Source organism: Musca autumnalis, unplaced genomic scaffold (assembly GCF_047663935.1).
Source record: "Musca autumnalis isolate F117 unplaced genomic scaffold, ASM4766393v1 scaffold_5, whole genome shotgun sequence".
Taxonomy (NCBI): Eukaryota; Metazoa; Arthropoda; class Insecta; order Diptera; family Muscidae; genus Musca; species Musca autumnalis.
The window spans coordinates 48,010,730-48,031,123 of record NW_027412088.1 but is presented as its reverse complement, the minus strand read 5'-3'; the positions used below and the strand labels follow the sequence as shown (position 1 = coordinate 48,031,123).

At 35.5% G+C, this 20,394-nt stretch overlaps 1 protein-coding gene across 2 annotated transcripts in view; it reads right to left on the bottom strand.

Moving 5' to 3' along the window:
* Positions 1–20,394, bottom strand: part of LOC141387598 (GTP-binding protein Di-Ras2) — a 234,292-nt gene that overhangs the window by 160,817 nt on the left and 53,081 nt on the right. The window contains exon 1 of one of the 2 annotated variants that reach the window (XM_073957501.1): positions 18,152–18,473. The exons of the other annotated variant lie outside the window; for it this stretch is intronic. The gene's annotated coding sequence lies outside the window, so the exon portion shown is untranslated. Of the gene's footprint in view, positions 1–18,151; positions 18,474–20,394 lie in introns of those variants that run through there. 2 annotated transcript variants of the gene reach the window in all.

Sequence of the window (20,394 nt, the reverse complement as noted above, 5' to 3'; positions counted from 1 at the left end):
CTCCCACGTGTCGTCGGTTACTGGTAGGCAATTTCTTATAGTGTTTCCAATTTCTTCCCTTACTTCATTGCACTTTCGGTGTGATAATGAAATTAATACCTTGAGAATCAGAATAAATCTACACTGTTTCGAAATAGTAAAAAATGGAATATCAAAACTCGGAAAAAAAAGTTTTCAGAAAAATTAATTATGTATATACGATAGGAGACTTCTGAGGGGTCTTCATTAGAATAGGAGACTTCTAAATGGATCTTTTATTGATTAGAGGGCCTCTGAAGAGGCTTTATTTGGAATATACCTCAAAAGAGATTTTCTATATAACTGAAGAGCTCTGCAGGGATTTTTTTTAGAACCGAACTTTCTGCAGGCATCTTCTAGGCGATGCTCTTTGGTTTAAATGCGAATTTTTGGCCAAAACCCAATTTTTTGACATCCTCCTTTTCTGCGGTTTTCTTCATAATAGGATAGTAAACATTCCAAAACAATAAAAACAAAGTTTGTTTGTACTAAATTTGCATTTACCGTTAAACGAGAAGTTGTCAAATTGGGATTTATTTTCTTTGTTTTTAGTAGAGCTTTACACAATAAGAAAATTAAATAGAATAAAACTCAAACATGGAAAAGATAGATAAAAGTAAGTAGTTTCAATTTCCAAAAAGTTCGGAAGAAAAATTCTGTATAAGAACGAGCACGGTGTGGCTTAACCAAATTAAAATGGAAGGAGCTTACTCCTGGGAAGTTTTTGCGGATTCTGAAACTGCAATGTTCATAGATGAGAAAAACAAAAAAACTAATAAAATCGCTGGAGGGCTTTTTAAATAAATCGCGGTCAAAATTCACACTTTTAGGGGGTTTTTAAGTCTTCACGATTTTGCTTGAAAACCGCAAGTCCTATGGAAATGGAACTAAAGAAAATGTTATAGCAGTGAACATTTTATACAGGATTGACCTTTACGGTATTTTCGTAGGTTTTATTGTTTTTGAGATATAGAAGTTCATATTGGGACATTGCAGCGGTCAAAGTTCACATTTATAAGTTTTTTTTTAGGTTTTCACGATTTTGCTTGAAAACGGTAAAATCTATCGAAATTGGGCTAAAGAAAATATTGTAGCTGCAAAAATTCTCTAAAGGATTGACCTTTATAATTTGTTCGAGATATGAAAGTTTGGGTCACATTTTTAAGTGTTTTTGTTTGGTTTCACGATTTTGCTTGGGAACGGCAAGTTTTATCGAAAAGGGACTGGAGAAAATCATATAGCTGTGGAAATTCGCTACAAGATTGCCTTTTGTATTATATTCCTAGGTTGTACCATTTTTGAGATATTTAAATTTAACTTGGTAAATTGTAGTAATGGCATTGTTTAATAAGGAGGCGATACAATCCGTGCATTGTCCCAATTTGAACTTCTATATCTCAAAAACGGTAAAACCTACGAAAATATCATGAAGGTCAAAATGCTACAACATTTTCCTTAGTCTTATTTTCATAGGACTTGCGGTTTTCAAGCAAAATCGTGAAACCTTAAAAACCCCCTAAAAGTGAACTTTGACCGCGATTTTTTTAAAAAGCCCTCCGGCGATTTTTTAGTTTTTTGATTTTTTTTTCGTCTATGAACATTGCATTTCATAATCCGCAAAAACTTCCCAGGTGTAAGTTCCTTCCATTTAAATTAGGTTAAGGCACACCGTGCGAGGTTATCGACACATTTCTGGAAACCTCTTAAATTATTAATTTTTTCTTAAATTTCAAACAATTTTATTTTAGAGTGAAATGATTTTGAGTGAGAATGAGCGGTGTTTAAAAAAATCAAAATGAGTTTGATTTGTGTACTTTAATAAAAAACTGGTTTCAAGTTGCGATTCGTTGCGATAAATTAAGCAAAATTTTTTCTCAAGGCACATATATACATAAAATTTAGAACTATTTGGTGGTACAATTTTGAACCGATTTTCCTGGTAATTTGCAAATTGTACTTTGTGTGACCCGAGAACTTTTTTACCAAACACAGTCGACATAGGTCCAAGTTTAAATATAGCCCCCATACAAAGTTACCCCAAATTAAAGGTATTTTGAAGGTTTTTGCAAATTTTTTAAGCCGATTCTGCTGAAATTTTACATTTTGACATCTTAGGTGTTAGAAACCCCTTATACCAAGAATTATCAACATAACTCAAAAATTTAGTTTAGACCACATACAATGGGATCACCCTGTTGAATGTATTTTGAAGGATTCTTGAAATTTTGCCTGAAAATAACTCTGAATCAATATTTTGGGGGCAATTATTATGAATAATAAAAAATGTCAATACAAAAATTACATAGAAATAGTTTTGGCCAGAAAAATGGGATTTTAGATCATTTCAAATAAAATAATTCGAATTACAAATGGAATAATTCGAACTACAAATGGAATAATCCGAATTACAAGTGGAATAATTCGAATTACAAATGGGATTACCAAATTACAAATAAAATGTTACGAATTACAAATAGAATTCTCGAATTACTATTAAAATAATTCGAATTACATCTGAAAAAGGTGTATAGAATTGAAGGCCTCTCACGGGTCTTCTATAGAATTTAATACATGTAACGCGTCTTCTATGCAATGTAAGACCTCTGAATTCAATTGCATAAAATTTAAGGCTTCTGAATGGGTTTTGTTATAAACAAGAAAACTTTTGAAGGGGTCATCTTGTGAATAGAAGATTTCTGAAGGGCTCTTCTTTAGCATAGAAGACTTCTGAAGGGTTCTTCTAGTTGGCCTTCTTTACAATAGAAGACTTCGGAAGAGATCTCTTAGGCCACAGAAGTCATCTGAACGAATCTTCAAAGGTATATAAAAGTTCTGAAATATCTTTTATAGATAAGAAGACCTCTAAGGGGTCTTCTAAATAATGAAAGACATAAAAGGAGCTTAATTTAGAATATAATACTGAAGAGGTTTTCTATAGAATTGAAGACCGCTCTATAGAACTTAAAATCTCCGCAGGGGGTTTCCTTAGAACAGAAACTTCTGCAGGCGTCTTCTGGGCGACGGAAGGTATCTGATGGGGTCTTCTGTATGGATTATCAAATTATGAAGGAGTCTTATAGAAAATAGTAATCTTCTGAAAAAGTCTCCTAGAGTATAAAATAGCTCTTAAAGAGTCTTCTATAGTATAGAAGACCTCAGTAGGGGTCTTCAATTAAACTGAAGACCTCTGAAAGGGTCTTCTATAGAACTGACGACCCCAGAAGGGATCTTTTATAAAATATAAATAAATCTTTAATAAAATAGAAGACCTTGGAAAGTAAGATTCTTGAGAATAGAAGAATTCTGCAGGGCTCTTCATTGGAATAGAAGAACTCTGAAGGGCTCTTCTATAGAATAGAATAATAAATAAAATAGAAGACCTTCGAAGAGGTTTTCTAGAAAATAGAAGACTTTTGTAGGGCTCTTCTATAGAATTTGTTGGCGTGATACCACTGAGGGTCGATAGCTCCGGATGAAAAGAGAAGAAAATAAAAGATGAAGACAAGTGTATCAGTTCAAATATTTGCAGTGTTTATTGTTGGAATAGGGTTTCTTAGTATAAGAAACGTTACCTTTTGTATGTGACGACCACGAAACGATATGCATTAGGGGTGTGACTTCTGCGAGAGTTAAAGAACAAGTGCCGTTGCCGAGAGGGCAAAATAGCGAACAAAGCCCGTGACAATCAACTACAACCACATCCGAACTATACGAATAAGGCTTCCAGGAGAGGTAGTAGAAAATAGCGAAATTCTCTCCTACAATCCGAACTAGGCGAATACAGCTTCTGGAAGAAGTGCAGAGAAGATTTCCCCATTGAGCTTGAAAGAGCGGCCAATTAGTGTGGGTCATTGGAATGCTGCAGAAGGAGAAACAATGTATCGAACGCACACATTGGCGTAACCAATGTATCGAACTTAAGCAGTACTGAATAACTCTAATGTGGTATTCAATTTCTTCTTCTTCAACTTCTGAATGGGCCCTCTTCAGAATAAAAGATGTCTGAAACGGTGTCCTTAGAACAGCAATCTATCTATGGAATAAACGATTCATTATTTGTTGTTTTATGGAATAGATGACCTCCGAATGGGTCATCTTGAAATTAAAAAACGTCTGTAGCAGTTTTCTTTAAAATAATAGATCTCCTCTTTTAGAACAGAAAACTCCCTATGGAATAAAATAGAAGACTACTGAATTGGTCTTCTTTCGAATGGAAGACCTGTCGTGGGCTCTTCTATAGAATAAGATACCTCTGTAGTGGTATTCAACGGAAAGAAAACATTTTGAGTATTTTTAGAAAATAGATGACTTCCAATGGTCTCCTATACAGAAAAAAGATCTCAAGAGACATCTGAAGGTGTATTCTTTAGAGTAGAACACATCTGAAGGAGTCTTATATAGAATTGAAGACATCTGAAGTGGCCTTCTTGAGAAAAGCCCATGGTGAAATCTTCTTTCGAACAGAAGAGATGTGAAGGGATCTCCGATACAATTCAACACATTTCAAGAAATCATCTGTAGAATAAAATAGGTTTCAAGCGGTCTTTTATAGACATTTGCCATCTTCTGAATGGATGGTTAGTGGAGAGCTTTATAACATGGAAAGAAAAAATGCTATAATATACGATTTATATATAGAAATTCCAGACGTTTTCTGAAGGTGACTTCTATCGAATAGAAGGACTTTATATTTAATAGAAGTTACATACGGAATTCTTTAGTAGACACATCAAGGCTTATTCTTCGGAGGTGTAAAACAGTGGAATGATATAATGCTACTATGCTAAGTAGCCTATCATTTGTATACCCTCAGCCTTTAGGCTAGAAAGGGTATATGCACTTTGATTCGACCAAAAATGTGCCTTATCGAAATAACGGGTTTAGACCCCAAGTATGTTTGGACGAAATTCGTTTCACACAATTTGGAGTCGATTTGGCCATGTCCGTCCGTCTATTTGTCAGGCTGGTGCGCACGATAACTCTCGAACGGATGAACCGATTCGAACCGAATTTTGGGTATTGTAAAATTTTGTCCAAACTTAGTTTAGGTTCGAAGATGGGCCGTATAGGTCTACTGCTTCGAGTACCTCCCCCACAAAAGTTCAAAAATTTGCTGTAAAATGGTATGAAAGATAACTCTCGAAGGGAGCAATCCATTTGGTCAAAACTTTGTACATCGTATTATTTCTTTCAGATATAGATCGGGTTCGACTATGGACTATATCAGGGTACTCTTTCGGGTACTACCCACTCAAAATTCGGATAAAGTGAAGTTTAAGAGCTCCTCTCTGATCGTTTTGAATTTTTTTCAGTAGGTTGTACTTGACAAGGCCGTAGTTCCTGAGATATTGGCCTAAAAGTTTCAAGAAACCTTGCCGGAACCAACCCAAGTGACAAATCCGCAAGATAATTCTCGCAGGGAGTTTCTGATTGGTGCAGAGTTTGCACATCGTAGTATTTTGTCCAGTCATATATCAAGTTGAAATATGGACTATATCAGTCCACTCCTTCGGGTACCTCCCACACAAATTCGGAAAAAGTGAAGTTGAAGGGCTCCTCTCACATCGTATCGATTCTTTTTACAGTAGGGTATTCTAGCGGCCTCGCTTACAACGATGAACTTTTTTTCCGGAGTAAGTCAATACTTCCTGACATAGAGGCCCAAATGCCTCAACACTTTGCCGGCTATTGTTCAAGATAACTTTAAAACTTTTTCAAAAATGTCTTCCAAACTTAGTTCAACGTAATTTAATATTTCGAGTCCTTTAGGAAGAAGTTTGGTTACAAAAAAAAATGTGTGCTATACATATGTCAATGATTTGGTATAGCCCCACATTACGGTACCTACAGATTTTAAAGCAAACTCGTGATACAAAATCAGTATATTTTATATACGACACATATGAAGGCGTCTTCAATGGAAAATAAGATCTCTGAGGGGTCTTCAATTGAAAAGAAGACCGTGAAATAGAAGACATCTGAAGAGGGATCTTCAGTAGAGTAAAACTATCTGAGATAACTGAAGACCTCTGTAGGGAATAAAATACCTCTGAAGAGACCTTCTATATTTCTCTAAGACCCATGTTTTAAGACCCATGTCTTAAATGGAAAAGGAGAATAAAAATTCCAGTTAAGCCTTACAATAAAAGATGTCTGTAGACCTCTGAGTAACTTTTTATCGAATATAAGACTTCCGAAGATGTCTTCTTTAGAATAGAAGACATCTGCAGGGCTCTTTTAGAGAATAAAACATCTCGATAGACCTCTGAAGGGGTCTTCCGTAGAATAAAATACTTCTAAAGATGCATAGACAATAAAAGTCCTATGAAGGAACCTCGTATAGAATAAAATATCTATCAAACGTTCTTCTATAGAACCTTATGAAGAAGTCAGATAACATTTTTGATAAATTAGCAGATTTTTGAGTGGACTTTTTGTAGAATGGAAGACCTTCGTGGAGGTCTTCCACAAAAATCGTCCTTATAATTGCTCATTTATAGAATACACTGTGAACCGAAATTTTGGGGCAAAGATAATTCCTTTTGGGGATGAAAGCCCTTGGTGAGTATATTAAGAATCAAGAATGACAGATCCGCCGTGAGTCGAACTTCCAAGTTGTGGCGTGGTGAAGTTTGTGCTGAAGACCCTGTAAGGCAGATTTTCACCTCCATTTTGTTCCACAGTGATATATGAACTGTGGATAGTTCTATTACAGAGAAAGAAAAGAAAACTCATACGGGTATATTTAGTATAATCCCAGAAGCCTTCTTAAGGGAAATTCTATTGAATAGAAGGACTCTAAGCGAACTTTACATAAGGAAGTAAGGAAAGGATCAAAATCGGGCGGGGCGGACTACATGATACACTTCAACGCTCTAGATATGTTCAATAAATGGAATAATAAATTCCTCTTCGGTAATGAAAGTTCTTAGCTTTGCCGCCGCGTCAAGGTGTTTTTTTCGGAAGTGTGAAACAGCGGAATGGAATAATGCTATAATGTTAAGTAGTCATAAATTTTTTGTTATTAAGTAGTCATATATAATTTTGTTAAATTATGATTAAAGCAAATTCCTTCACACATTCTAAATTTCTTCCATATTGGTGGTTGGTTCATCTTCATGTAAGAATATGTTCTGTCTTGTCCAATGAACGTAAACAAACAAAACGATTCCCGTACCAATCACACAAAGCCACAAACTTTTCAGCTTCTCTGAATCGTTTCATTCTCACAACCAAAACAAAAACACAAACTTTTCAACGTAAAAAGATGGAAACCGTACGATTGGTGAAATGTAACTTCGGCTATGCTTTGCCGAGTTGTTTCATTCACCACCGAAACGACAAGTATTTTTGGGAAACGTTTGCCGTGCGTTATGATCAATGACACACTCAGACACACACACACACATGTGATTGCTTAACAACCCTATAAGTTAGCATCAGCATACCACAGTGAATTTTATCAACCACCAAACGTTTTTGATTTATTCACATGTGTTAAGTACTATTTAGTTTTCTATCTGTTGTTGTGGAGTTGAGTACTTTTCGCTTTTCGTTTTGTTTGTACTCACGAATGTAAACAAAACGAAACTAAACAGCGAGCTCGGCCAACGAGGGTTATGTTTCGTTTTGTATTGTTCCTATGGAAAATACGAAACGAAACGATTGGAAATTTTATTTAAAGTATTTTTACGTACTCTGATAATTTGTGAGAAAATCAAAAAACGAACAAGAGATGAAAAATCACTCTGCATCATGACAATGTGGGCTGTCACACATGTATTCAAACCAGCACCTGTTTGGCCGGACAAAACGTGGAATTGATGGGTCGTCCGCTTTACAGCCTTGACTGGAATCCAATGACCTAACATGCGCATCAAGAAAAAAAGTCGTGGTCAACAATTTTTGTTGCCTGAAGATTTTGTAAAAGTGTTCAAAACCATGTTTTGGAGGTGTCTCATTCGGAGTGGAAAAATTGCTTCGCCAATAGGTTTAAGCGCACGAAAACGTGTATAAATCATGCTTGAGACTACTTAAGAAAACAATAAAATCGTGTTTGATGGTAAATATTCGCGCTTTCATTGTTAGGCCAGATAGTTATCGTTCATCCCTCGTATATTGTGGGCACAACCTTCAAAATATATCAAAACGTGCTCTTAAAAAATCGATGTCGGATTTTTTTATGCGGCACCCTCCTAAAATGTTTAGTTTTGTTAAAAATAAAGATTGCCAAAGTTTGAGCTCAATCGGAATTCATTCGGAAAATTCAGTTATAGACAGACAGAAACCACTATAACTTAGCCATTTGCGAACCGATTAAAAAAATAGTAACTTGTTCCAAAGATATTATTCACCCCTTTAAAACGAAAAAGGATCAATAGAAATTCGTTGTGAAAAAAAGAAGATATGCCCGTTTAAATTTGAAAATGTAAGAAACCCAGATTTTTACTACTTTTACCGTTATAAAAAAATAAAACGAAGTGACCCAAACGAACTAAATGCATTTTCATTGTCCATGGATCCCAACGCGATAGAATTTTGCATCAGAACGCTTGAATATTTTTCTGGTCAACTTTTGTAGCACAGTGCCATTTATCGACATTTTCCGAAAAGTTTGCACCTTCTCAAGGCCAAAACTGCCTGAAGGAGCGCTCCAATGATTTTGCGATGTGTTAGAGAGTTCTTAATCACTGTCTTGGCTACATTTTTTGTCTTTGTATTGGATCGAAAATCTCAATGGTTTGGCCGTTATATGCTAAAATGTCCAAAAAACGTGGATAAAAAACTTAAAGTCAAAATCGGGAGGCTCGATTTTCGCGGTATACCTATGGTCTAGTGGACTTTTTTGCTCAGTTCAATCCCAGGAATCAGAAACGCGAAGGGCTCATTAATGTTTTCAAATCGCCCCGGCCTAGTATATACACTTTCATGCGGGCAAAATGTGCCTCATCGAAATAATGGTTTTAGACCCCAAGTATGTTTGGACGAAATGTGTTTCAGACAATTTCAAAATTTGGCTTTCGTAAATTTCGGAAAATTTGTGCGCACGATAACTCTTACCGGAGTAACCGATTTGGTCCATACTTTGCACATCGTGAAATGTGTACCAGACTTAGATAAGGTTTCAATATGGACTCAATCGGTCCACTCCTTCGGGTACCTCCCACACAAAATTTCGGAAAAGTTCAGTTTAGGGCCACCTCTCGAATCGCTTTGATTTTTGTTTTAGCAACTTGTATTCACTGCCCCCCATACGACGGTAAAAGTTTCCTGAGAAAGTAGCCTGAAAGTTGCAAAAAACCCCTATGACACCGTGTGAGGTGGTTAGAGAGCAAGATAACTTTCGAACGGATCTGCCGATTCGATTCAAAATTTGGCCTTAGTAATATTTTGTTCAAACATAGTTTAAGTTCGAAGATAAGCCACATCGGTCTCCTTCAGGTACCTCCCCCACAAAAGTTAAAAAATGTTTGGAAAAATTGTGCGCACGATAACTCTTGAATGGAGTGATCGATTTGGTCCATACTTTATACATCCTAATAGGTCTACCAGACATAGATCAGGTTCAAATATGAACTATATTTGTCTACTCCATTCGGTACCTCCCACACAAAATTTCGGATAAGTTCACTTTAAGACCTACAATCGAATTACTTTGAGTTTTGTTGAAGCAACTTGCATTCGCTGCCTCAATTACGATGGTAAAATGTTTTTCAGGGGCAAATCCATACTTCTTTAACAAACAGCCCGAAGGATATAAAAACCCCCCATGGCACCATATCGCTCATTTACTCAAAGAGTGACACATTTCAAAAAATCCAGTTTCGAGAAAAACGAGTTTTAAGGTCGCGATTGAATTTGACTTCCCAACTTAAAAAGATAACTCGTTGAGTTTTAGAGATATCAGCATGAAAATTTAGAAGAAGTTGTAGAAAAAAATAGAAATTGCTAACTCAGAAAACGCATTTTTTGAGTTATGCCACTCTTTGAGTAAATGGGCGATATGTAGTGGCTGAAGATCAACTTCCATAATGGTCAATGTCGTTTCATTAATCCTAATCAACATTTTTGTCGGTTCATACATCCAAAATTTTTAAAACCCCCTAAATACATACGTTTTTTGGGAAGAAATTGTTTCAATATACCCAGGCTGAGGGTATATCTCTGTCAGTAAAGCTGACTGATACTTTTTTACTTTTTCAAATTAAAATTCAGAAATCACATTTTGTTATGTTCTTTCAGATCAAGAAACTCTAAAAAAAGTTTCGTAGTTTTCTTGGATAAAATTCATGAAAATGGTTTTTAAGGCTCTCGAAGCATTCTAAAATGTTGGCTTACATCCATTGTCGCACAGTGACGACAACAACAAAAATGACAAGGAAAACTGAGTAGATTATGAAAGAAGAAGTTTACATCGGAAAGTAATCAAAGTAGGCGGGGCAAATTCCGCCCATTTCTAGTTTTTTCGAAATATTTGTGTTAAGATTTATTGGAATCCTTGCATTTTAGGTATATAGTGTTTTCGTCAACTTTACAGAGGATGATGTGGGGAACATGCTTCTTAAAAATTTTAAACCTCATGCCGTTTCAAATACTCCTTTAAAATATGATCATATCAAATCCTAATATTCTACAAAATTGTTTGTCATAAAATTTTACTATAGGTCTCGGAATACACCAAACCTGTAAATCTTATCTAATCACCAGGAATCTCTAAAAATGCAAAACACGTTTTAGGGTTAAAGTTGGACTTCATTTGATTTTATTCAAACTTGTAGCACTAAACATAATTTTAGAGAGATGACGTTGAAAACAGAAATATTCTTCGTCAAATTTCACTGTGGGTCACCAAAGAAATTACATTATACATTACATTATATATCATGAAAATATCAGTATCAAATTTGCTGAAAAAACACCACCCCACCATGGGGCAGCTTTGCCACCGACGTGGATTTTTGGAGATTTCTGGCGATTAGATAAGATATAGAAGTTTGGTGTATTCCGAGAGCTATAGTAAAATTTTATGACGAACAATTTTGTAGAATATTATGATTTAATATGATCATATTTTAAAGCATTTTTAAAAGATTTTTCAAAAAAGGACCAAAAGAGCCCTTTGAGGGTTAAATTTTTAACAAAACAAGTAAAAAAGTATCAGTCGGCTTGGCAGACAGAGATATACCCTCAACCTGTGTATGTATATTGAAACAATTTTCCCCAAAAAACGTATGAATTTAGAGGGTTTTAAAAATTTTGGGCGTATGAAACGACAAAAATGTTGATTAGGATTAAGGATCAATAGTTTTGCGAAGGAGATACTAAAAGGAATGGATCGACATTGACCGTTATGGAAGTGGATCTCCAGCCACAACATATGGTGCCATAGGGGGTTTTTACACTCTTCGGGCTGTTTGCTCAAGAAGTATCGACTTGCCCCTAAAAAAAACTTTTACCATCGTAATTGAGGCAGCGAATGCAAGTTGCTTCAACAAAAATCGAAGTGATTCGATATCGGGTCTTAAAGTGAACTTATCCGAAATTTTGTGTGTTCTAGGTACCGGATAGAGTGGACAAATATAGTCCATATTCGAACCTGATCTATATCTGGTAGATATATTAGGATGTGTAAGGTATGGACCAATTCGGCCACTCCCTTCAAAAGTTACTGTACGAACAATTTTTCCGAACATTTTTGAAATTTTGTGGGGGAGGTACCTGAAGGAGTGGACCGATATAGCTTATCTTCGAACTTAAACTACGTTTGGACAAAATAATACTAAGACTAAATTTTGGACCGAATCGGCGGATCCGTTCTAGAGTTATCTTGCGCTCCAACCACCTCACACGGTGTCATAGGGGTTTTTTGCAATTTTCATGCTATTTTCTCAGGAAGTACGGACTTGCCGCTATTGAAACTTGTACCGTCGTATGGGGGGCAGTGAATACAAGTTGCTAAAACAAAAATCAATGCGATTCGAGAGATGGCCCTAAACTGAACTTTTCCGAAATTTTGTGTGGGAGGTACTCGAAGGAGTGGACCGATTGAGTCCATATTGAAACCTCATTTAAGTCTGGTACAGGTTTCACGATGGAGAAATATGGACCAAATCGGTTACTCCCTTCAAGAGTTATCGTACGTACAAATTTTCCGAACATTTTTGAACTTTTGTGGGGGAGGTACCGGAAGGAGTGGACCGATATAACCCAACTTCGAAATTAAACTAAGTTTAGACAAAATATTACGAAAGCCAATTGTTGGATAGAATCGATTGATCCGTTCGAGAGTTATCGTGCGCTCCAGCCAGCCAGACGGACATTGCTCAATCGACTCCAAATTGTCTGAAACACATTTCGTCCAAACATACTTGGGGTCTAAAACCATTATTTCGATGAGACATAAATGCTGAGGGTACAAAAATGGTAGAACCTACGAAAATAACGCACAGGAAGGTGTTGTAGAGAATTTTTACAGCTACAACATTTTCTTTAGTTCCATTTTGATAGAGCTAGCAGTTTCCAAGCACAAGTATGAAAACCTAAATATCCCTAAAATGTGAACTTTGACGCGATTTATTTATAAACCGCTTCGGCGATTTTTTTGTTTTTTCTCATCTATGAACATTGTATTTTCAAAATCCGCAAAAACTTCCCAGGTGTAATAACCTTCCATTTAAAGTTGGTTCAAGAGCACCATGCCCATAGAACCTTCCGATTTTCGGTATTTCGAAGGTTCTACCCTCATTTCCACACCAAAGTGGCTGAAATTTGGTACTTAGTCTTTTTCGGGACTACAAAACTTTCCCCCAGAAATTTGTCGGTATCGGTCCATGTTTTGATATGCCTCCCACAGAATTCTTCATCCCGATTTAGGTATTTTGAAGGTTTTAGCCACATTATCCTACTGAAGTGACTGAAATTTGATATTTAGCATTCGATATGAGTAAAAAACATGCCTACAGAGAATTGTGGGTATAGATGTGCTTTTTAATATAAACCCTCTAGAAAAGGTATAGCAGGTTCTGAGATTGGAGGTACTACGATACCGCTCCTTACGAAGACTTTAAAGGATTACACTACTGTAGTGATTGTAACTTTATAGGTTAACCCTTCGGATTCTCAATGGGTAGAAAACCTCCACACAGAAATTGATCAACACCTACAGATTTTACGTAGTAGGAGCATTTTCACAATTTTTTTTAAACCGCATTTATGGTCTTATCGATCTAAAATTGTTACCAGTTCATTGGTGTGGCTAAACAACGAATCCTGCAAAAAAAATCGGATCAGATTTTGATATATCTATATTTGATATATCTACCTAAAATCGGCCTATCGGAGCTATATCAAAATCCAATCCGAGTTCCACAATTTTTTGTATTATTCGTTTTTTTAGCCACAACAATGAACTGGTAGAAATTTGTCATAGATTTGACCACAAATGCGGTTTTTAGAAAATTTTTGTGAAAATGCACCTTTGGCCTCACACAAATTACTATGGAAACAAAGATCGCCCGGGTTGCAAGGGTTAAACTTATCCGATCGTCATGAAATTGCATATATAAGGTTTTTGGGTCAAATGGTAATAATTAGGGGGTAAGAGTTCCAATCAAAAAAAAAAAAATTGTTTTTTGGGTCTCTCTATTGTACACGCATCGTCCAAACGATTTTTACATGTTTTTCGGATTCTGTTGTACGATTCTCTAACTCATTTTTTGAGTTACCGACAAAAATCGATAAAATTAAATCTGTTGCAATTTCGATAATTACTGACATTTGTCGGTAATTAAGAGACCAAAATAATATTGGCGCTAAATCACATCGATTGCTACAGTGTGACCAACTTTTTAAGTACTTTTCTTTCATAAGTTTGCGTTTTAATTTTATCGATGTTTTTCGGTAACCAAAAAATGAGTTAAAGAAGTTACAGAATGAGTTGCCGATCATAAATCCTTTCATACTTGTTAAATCTAAAGGTTTTAATTTAACCGATTTTTGCCAAGGTTACCGTTTCCAAAAAACTGAATGATTGCAAAACCATAGTTCTCCTCCAAAACACAGCTTTGTGGGAATTTTTTCTATTTCCCCTGTAACTTCTTGGATGTTTGTAGATAATAAATTTTGTTGAGTTGATTTGTAAGTAGTGAATATACGCTTCTTTGCTAGTTTATAATTATTTCAAAATACTGTGACAAAATTACTGAAACATCATCCACAAACGAAAAATAAAAGTAAATAATAAATTTGATTTACTTATCATAAATTTACGGAGTACAATAGGACATTCCTTAAATACTCGCACAAACACATATCCACACACACCCACCCACCCAATCACAATGAAATCCACAAAGACAAATAAGGATATGATTACATTTTGTTTGATGTTCTAATAAAGATACGCACGCCTAGAATATTTTCATATCTATATATCATACATATGTAAGTTTGTAGTATGTGTGTGTGTGGGTGTGCCTATAAATGTGTATTTGTCTAGACCGACCATTTGTGACACTAACAAATAGACTCACGTTTTCAATTTCATTCTGAAATAATTTATAACTAAAACAATACATTTGTTGAAAATTATCGGTTGGAAATTATATACTCGTAACGTTATGGAATTTATTGAGAAAGGAATTTATATAATAGTTATATTTTATTTGGATTATGGTTATATTATGTATGGGTGTGTGGGTTTATGTGAAGTTGAAATATTATCTTAATTTAGAGAGCCTCAAACAGAGATGTATGTATGTTGGTTTTCAACATAAACTTTAAAATTTTTTGGAAAATTGTATTTAAATAAGTTGATTTCGTTGCCACTAATGTAGGTATGTGTGTTAAACTTGTTAATGTTTTATGGACAAATTGGTAGCAAAAGCAAGATTAATACATTCATGCAGTTTCGGGAACAGAGCTTAATGCTATTTGTATACCCTCAACATTTATACCAACGAGGGTATATACGGACAAATTGTGCCTCATCAAAATAATTTTTTTAACCCCCAAGTATGTTTGCACAAAATCCGTTTCAGACAATTTGGAATTGATTTAGCCATGTCCATCCGTCTGTATGTCTGTACTGGCTGGAGCGCACAATAACTCTTGAACGGATCAACCGATTCGGTCCAAAATTTGGCTTTCGTAATATTTTGTCCAAACTTAGTTTAAGTTCGAAGATGGCTTATATCGGTCCACTCTTTCCGGTACCTCCCCCACAAAAGTTCGAAAATTTTCGGAAATTTTGTGCACGCGATAACTCTTGATTTTGTCCATGCTTTGCACATCGTGAAACTTCTACCAGACAAAGGTGAAGTTCCAGTATGGACTCAATCGATTCACTCCTTTGGGTACCTCCCACACAACATTTCGGAAAAGTTCAGTTTAGGACCTGCTCTCAAATCGCTTTGATTTTTGTTGCAACAACTTATATTCACTGCCCCCCTTACGACGTTACAAGCTTCATCAGGCGGAAGTCCATACTTCCTGAGAAAATAGCCCGAAGGTATAAAAAACCCCTATGGCACCAAGTGTATTGGTTGGAACGCTCGATAACTCTCGAGCGGATCTGCAGATTGGGTCCAAAATTTGGTCACCGTAATATTTTGTCCAAACTTAGTTTAAGTTCGAAGATGGGTTATGTCGGTCCACACCTTCGGGTATCTCCCATACAAAATTTCGGAAAAGTTCAGTTTAGGACCTGCTCTCAAATCGCTATAATTATTGTTGCAACAACTTGTATTCACTGCACCCCTTACGACGGTACAAGTTTCATCAGGCGGGAGTACATACTTCCTGAAAAAATAGGCTGAAAGTTACAAAAAATCCTTATAACACTGTGTTTATTGGTTGTAGCGCAAGATAACTCTCGAACAGATCTGGCGATTCGGTCCAAAATTTGGTCTTTGTAATATTTTGACCAAAATTGGTTAAAGATTGAAATGTTCGAAAAAGTTCAAAGTTCAAAAACGTTCGAAAAATTGTGCGCACGACAACTATTGAAGGGAGGGACCGTTTGGTCCATACTTTACACATCATATATATCTACCAGATGTAAATCAATATGGACTATGTTTGTCCACTCCTTTCGGTACCTCCCTCACAAAATTTCGAAAATGTTCGGAAAATTTGTAAGCACGATAACTGTTGAAGGGAGGGAGTAACCGATTTGGTACATACTTTACACATTGTGAAATTTCTACCAGACTTAGATGAGGTTCCAATATGGACTCAATCGGTCGACCCTTTCAGATACCTCTTATAAAAATTTCACTTAAAGACCTGTTCTCGAATCACTTTGATTTTCATACCCTTAGCCTTTAGGCTAGAACTTTGATTCGACAAAAAATATGCCTCATAAAAATAACGGCTTTAAACCCCAAGTATGTTTGGATTAAATTCGTTTCAGACAATTTGGAGTCGTCCGTCCGTCTGTCTGTCCGTCTGTCTGGCTGGTGCGCACGATAACTTTCGAACGGATAAACTGATTCCAACCAAATTTTGGGTATCGTAATATTTTGTCCAAACTTAGTTTAAATTCAAAGACTATATCGGTCCACTCTTTCGGGTACCTCCCCCACAAGAGTTTAAAATTGTTCTGTAAAATGGTGTGAACGATAACTCTCGAAGACAGCAATCGATTTGGTCTAAACTTTGCACATCGTATTATTCCTTCCAGATATAGATCGGGTTCGAATATGGACTATATCGGTCCACTCCTTCGGGAAACTCCCACACAAAATTCGAATAAAATGAAGTTTAAGAGCTCCTCTTGGATAGTTTGGAATTTTTTTTCAGTAAGTTGTCCTTTGGGCTACCTTTACGATGGTACAATTTTTTTTTTTGCGCAAGTCCACACTTCTTGAGATATTGGCCTAAAAGCTTTAAGTAACCCTGACGGCACCAACCAAAATGGCAACTCTGCAAGATAATTCTCGCAGGGAGTTTCTGATTGGTGCAGACTGTGGACATCGTATTATTTCATTCAGCCAAGTAAATGGATGGAATATGGATTGTAGCGGTCCACTCCTTCGGGTACCTCCCACACAAAATTCAGAAAAAATGAAGTTTAAGATCTCCTCTCAATGATTTGCTATAGTCCCACATTACGGTGGGATTCCACGTGTTTTATATAGGGGTTAATTATTGTGTTTGTTTTTGGTCTCCGTCAGCTCAGCTGATTGATACTGTTTTACTTCTTAGTTTTACAAGTAGAGATCTGTTCATAAGGCTGAGAGTACTGAGTTGTTACCATAGTCGACTCATTATAAACAAACGTTCCGCCAATTGGTTTATGAAATGTTAAATTAAAAAGCCAATTACCATGTTGATTGCTACACGTGGTAACTCTAAGTAAAGCGTGGAGAAGGAGGAGGAGAATATCGTGGGTGTCATGCTTAAGTGTTCCATACGCCATTTCACAACTGCGTGGAGACGGCTTAAGAAAATATTTAAATTTTTGACATGAATTAATAATAATATTATATAGAATATCTTTGCAAAAATTTAGAGAAATATCTGTACGAACATAAAAGTTATAGAAGATTTTTTTAAAAATAGAATTTTTATCGATTTTTTCCATATCCACACTTATGACACAAATGTGAAATATTGTATATCACATAGAACAAATTGAAAAACAAATTTTCGCATCTTTGTCTTAATAAATTCAAAACTTCTAAATCGAGAATTAAAATTCTGATTTTTTAAAATGTGTTTTTAAACTTGTAGGTTATTAAAATATTAATTTTATACCTGGAAAAAACGTATGCTTCCTCTTCGTATCATAGATATCTCGGAAACTGAAAGAGCATACGCGAAAACCCTTGAAACCATCTATACCTCAAAAAGAAAAAAATGGGGTATGGAACACTTAAGCATGCCACCGACGATATGCCAATTTAATACTCAAAGTCAAAAAGGAATATAAGAAAAAATGAGCAAAAAATATATGAATATTGCTACAAATAATGGCATTATTAAATTAAATTGTTCTCAACGGTCTAATTGAAATGCAAAGATGCCACAATTCGCTTCAATGTTGTGTGTGTGCGAGTGTGTGGCAAATGTTTTGAAGTGTGTATACTGTAAATAATGGAAAGAAATAAAATGAAATTAAATTGGTACCTACCATTTTGTGATTTTTAAAGTGCCTGAACATTATACGTAGTAGTTTGACTTGATCCGATTTGATCGACATTGCAATAAAAAATTGCAATATGTGTGAAATTTAAAATGTAATTCCCATATTATGGCACTTCCACCTTTACGTAATTTAAGTAATTGTTTAGTATGGGAAGTATATTAACTTTGTTTTTCCTTTTGTAACACATTAAAATAATCATTTGTTACCCTATAAAGTATGTATATTCTTGATCACGGTAAAATTCTGAGTCGATCTATGCATGTCCACCTGTCTGTTGTAATCGCTCTAGCATCCACAAATTGGACATCTAATATATAAAAGGCAATGTGTGTATGTTAGTATGTTTGTTTGTTTGTATGTTCCGAATAGACTCAAAAACGGCTGAATAGATTTTCTTGAAAATTTCAGATAATGTACTGGGAACACCGGTGATGAAAATAGGCTATATATTTTTTTGAATGGTCGTCGCGGAAGTGAAATATCGCGGTCATCCCAAATTATTCAAAAATGTATTATTTCAGATAATATACCTAATTTTAGTAAGCGTGACTACAAAACCGCTATAACACTGGCTTCAATATGTGGGATAACGCGGTCAACGCCATATTTTGGAATACAGTAAAATCCCGATAACTTGAGATGTCACTATATAGAAATTCCGAAAAATCGATTGGGAAATCTTATGAAATTTTGTATGTGAAGTTTTTAGGTCTGAGAATAGGTCGTAATCTATTTTTTTATCCCGCTAAGTGTAGTGACCGGTGGTCCTCCCCACAATTTTTTTAAGAAAACCTTGAAATTCAAGATACGTTTTAATATATTGTTTACAAATTGTTTGCAATGCTATGTTAATTACAGTCTTGACCCTGAATGGTCGTCGCGGAAGTGAAATATCGCGGTCATCCCAAAATTTTCAAAAATGTATTATTTCAATTAATTAGAACTGTCGTAAGCTGTTTTTATACGGTTAAGAGCAGTGACCGGTGGTCCTCCCCCACAATGTTTTTAAGGAAATCTGAAATCTTTGATATTTTAGAACGTATTGTTTACAGATTGTTTTCCCTGAATGATCGCGGTCATCACAAAGTTTTCAAAAATGTATTATTTCAATTAATATACATAATTTTAGTAAGCGTGACACAAAAATGATATAAACACTAGCTTGAACAAGTGGGATAGCGCGGTCGTGAGCTATTTTAATACGGCTAAGTGTAGTGACCGGAGGTTCTCCTTAAAAAAAAATTTAAGAAATCTGAAGTCCATGATAGTTTTGAACGTATTGTTTACAGATTGTTTGCAATACTACTGTAATTACTGTCTTGACTCTGAATGGTCTTCGCGGAAGTGAAATATCGCGGTCATCACAAAATTTTCAACCATTTATTATTTCAGATAATATACATAATTTTGTATGTGTGCCCAAAAAAAGGGGGGTTAAACCCCACATTTTGGAATACAGTAAAATCCCGATAACTTAAGATGTCACAAGATCGAAATTCCAGAAAGATCGATTGGAAATCAGACAAAATTATTGATATACAATACAATATCATCATTGGAATCAGAATACCGCGATCGTGTTCGATTTTTGAAAATATTATAATTACGGATAAAATCTCAAAATGTGGGAAGTGAAACTTCATGAGCATTGATTTCAATTATTGGAATAGCTAGATAAAGATACATTTTTTAAATACAGCAAAATCTCGATAATAACAACTACAATTTATAGAAGTAATTTTTTTATGAATTATATAAATGTTGCCATACATATCCCGAAGGAACATACATTTCGCTGAGGGGTATTTACCACTATTGCATATAGAGCGCGAAGAAAAAAGGCGTTACGTTCGATCGGGCTGAATGAGGTTAAATCCACCAAAAATAGCGAAAATCAGGCGCCACCGATCTATGGGAGCTATATCAAAACGAGGACGTATACTGAAAATTCTCTGCAAGACTGTTTACGACCCACAACAGTGGCTATATCTCTGAACTATCGAAAACCGGGAGGTACTGTTTTATGGGAGCTATATCAAAACGTGAACCTATAACTGTTACATACCGAGCGCAAATAAAAAGGCGTGTCTTTTGGTCGATCCGAATATTTATGCTCTCCTCTTTAAAATATATTAAAACCAGATTTCAGCCATTTCGGTGTGATAATGATGTTAAATCCTCAAAAATAGCGAAAATCAGCCGGTACCGTTCTATGGGAGCTATATCAA